Here is a 3,013-nt window from a genome sequence, read left to right as displayed (position 1 = left end):
AATATGTTTTGTGTGGCATATGATTAGTAAATTAGCCACAACTCTGGAATGACAGAGATGGTCAGTAATCAAGATAAGACTTGGAAAGGAACGTTAAAGGAAATTTTTGAACAATCTTAACCTTAAGAGGTTGAACCAGTGAATAAAGAGATTGGTTAAGACCATAAGAACGTGTGTCAAATGTCACTATTCATTGGAATGCTTTAATGGAATTTGTATGGAAATATATATAGCAGTAAAAAATGATTGGTTGTCAATTTAGCCATAGTCAATGGTGGAATAAAATGCTTGAATGTTAGAGAATTGATCAAAATCAAGGTGGAGGAATTGTGGGTGGTTATGCAAACATGCATGACTAACGATATAAGGTTAATTTGATTAAGGTGTAACTAGAAGTGATGATATATTTGAAATCTCCGTATAAGAAGAAAAATAATAATGATCTTATTTAAGAAATGTATTACACATAATTGTATGTATTATGACATTGTGAGTTTTCTATAAAGATTGGAAGTCAATAAAATGAGTATATCAAAATCTTATGTTAAGAATGCCCAACGGAAGTGATGTGGAAAAATTTTAGAATTTTAATTATTCACTCTATGTTGATTTAAATTCGAGGATGAATTTGTCTTAAGTGGAGGAGATTGTAGCACCTCGTACCCCCGTTTAGAAGTTAATAAGACTCTATTAATGAGAAGAAGGGTCGTTTGACATAAATCTAAGCGTTAGAGAACAGTAACAAGTAAAAAGAATATTTTGAAATAAAGTATTTTATGAATAAAATATTATTAAAATATTAATATTTTATTTATTAGTGAGATTAGTTAAAAGAGAGGGTTATATGATTAATCTATGTGGGGGAGAAGAAGAAAAGAAAAATTCGGAAGAAAAATTCGGAAGAAAAATGAGTTAAAGGGAATCGCGTGTTTTTATTAAATAGAGCACAAGTGGGTACGTATATATTTAAATATTTAGGTGACACGATGATGGGGTGTAAACTTTATATTATATTTATACACATGTGAAGGAAGGAAATAGAAGAAAATTGGAATTTAAGAAGTGATGCGAGGACTTAATAAAAAGGATGAGAACTTAGGAGGCTTACAAAGAAAGCTTTGACTTTTGTTTTTCTTTTTCTCTCTCTCTATGGCCGGCCACCCATATCAGAGCTTGTGAAAATTTGGTACAAAGAAAGAAAGGAAAGGTTGGGAGCAAGAAAAAGGGGAAAGAGACAAGAAATTTTCCCATTTGTTCACTAAATAAAGAGCTTTGAATTTTCTCTTGCCTTTTCTTTCCATTTCATTCTACATAGCCGGCCAAATGGTATAACCTTTGTTATTTTTTTTCTTCTTATTCTATTAAGATACTAGAACCTTCATCCTTCATTCTTTAATAATTTTTTTTTTGTTTCTTTTCTTTCCACCGTCACTTTTCTTCCTTGTGCATTTTTTCTTCCAACCGTGGCTTTCCTCCATAGACAATCGTGCCTCAAGTCTTTCCTCAACTCTTCTTCCATGCTTCTTTCTTTTCTCCTTCCCCTCATGAATTGTCTTCCCTTTTGCCTCCCCCATAATCGAACCTAAGAAGGATTTCGTGGTTTGGCTTAAAATTACAAGGTAAGGAAGGTAGAAATTGTTAGTTTGGTTGAAAGCATGCTTTGTAAATTGATTTTAATATGTAATTATGCTTGTGGCAGTAGAGGTAATCTTAGATCTGAAGAGGTTGTGAATTATATATGGGAAATTCAAACATAAACCGAGAGATAAGCATGCTAGGAGAGTATATTGCGTTGCATGAGTTTGGTTGGTTAAAGTATATGGATTCTGTAATAAATGTTGTGGGGGATGTTGATAAAAATTTATGAGATTTAGTTAAGGATTGTTAGTTGATATGCTGCCATTTGTGAGTGTAATTAAATATATTGGGCTTGAATGGTTGCTAGGGAAAATATAGTAAGTAACGTAAACGAGGCGGCGTGTTGGAGGAAGTAACAAGAGATTGGCAAGTAGAATTAGCTATATATGCACTTGAATTAATAGCAACAATAGTGTCCCACTATTGTAAGGTGAGTAAGGGGTATCCATTGTAAAATTTCCTATGATTATGCATATATATATATATATATAAATATGTGCTGATCTATTTTTAATGAAAAATTGTTGAAAGCATGAGTTGGAAGACATGTTAGGAAATTGTGGGTGTTATGACTTTGAAAATGGCTTTGAAAATATATAAGCTATATACTTATATATAAATATACGTAAAGGTTCTTGAAATTGGGAAACAAATATTCCTTTATGATTTATGTCAAGTATGTGCCTTATAGTTTGTGTAATATGCATTCATGATGGAAACATATACTCACCATGCTAAATGATCTTTTAATCTCATGTAACAAGTTATATTTTAAAGTTTTACACGGGATTTTATCATATACTATGTGAACATTTTGATAATGGTTTTGCAATGAATTTTGGGGACCTAACTATATTTTAAATGGTTTTATTAAACTGGGAGATTCGAGAGTAGGCTGGTTGTCACTCCGGTTAAGTGTGAACCTTGTGCAAGTAAGCTCTAGCTAGAGAACCTTTGGGACGTCGACGAGCTGTTAGACATGGTTGGGGCCAAAGTCTATGATTTTATGTGACTAGGCCACAAGTTGTTATACGCGGTTGTGATCACCTAATTTTCTCCGATGTTGGTCAACATCGTTGAGACTGCCAAGGCATGTGGGGGTCCATGGAGCGGAGTGCCCAGATGTTATTACGTGGAAGCAGGTCCACGTGCTTTTATTTCTATTCCCACTTGAGAGTGACATCTCTTTGGGTTTTTCACATAAGTAATTTTTGCATGGTGAAAAATAATACTTTTTCTACTGCTCCCTTGCTTATATGATGAAATTCGATTTAATTCTTTCTGTATGAGATGAATTATGACATTGCGCGTAAGCTTTGTAAAATGTTGGATTTTATGGGAGCACGCATGATGACATTTAATTACTTTAAACCTG

General features: G+C 33.2%; 1 long non-coding RNA gene across 1 annotated transcript in view; it reads left to right on the top strand.

Annotated features, from left to right (window-relative positions):
- The first annotated feature begins 6 nt into the window (after positions 1–6).
- The window catches only part of LOC110428483 (uncharacterized), a 6,225-nt gene continuing 3,218 nt past the window's right edge, over positions 7–3,013 (top strand). The window contains exons 1-2 of the long non-coding RNA XR_002446459.1: positions 7–1,619; positions 2,533–2,780. This is a non-coding gene — a long non-coding RNA (uncharacterized LOC110428483). The remainder of the gene's footprint in view (positions 1,620–2,532; positions 2,781–3,013) is intronic.

Source organism: Theobroma umbraticum, unplaced genomic scaffold (genome assembly GCF_002168275.2).
Source record: "Theobroma umbraticum cultivar Fairchild unplaced genomic scaffold, ASM216827v3 scaffold_299.0, whole genome shotgun sequence".
In the NCBI taxonomy this organism is placed as follows: Eukaryota; Viridiplantae; Streptophyta; class Magnoliopsida; order Malvales; family Malvaceae; genus Theobroma; species Theobroma umbraticum.
This window is presented reverse-complemented; position numbering and strand designations above follow the sequence as displayed.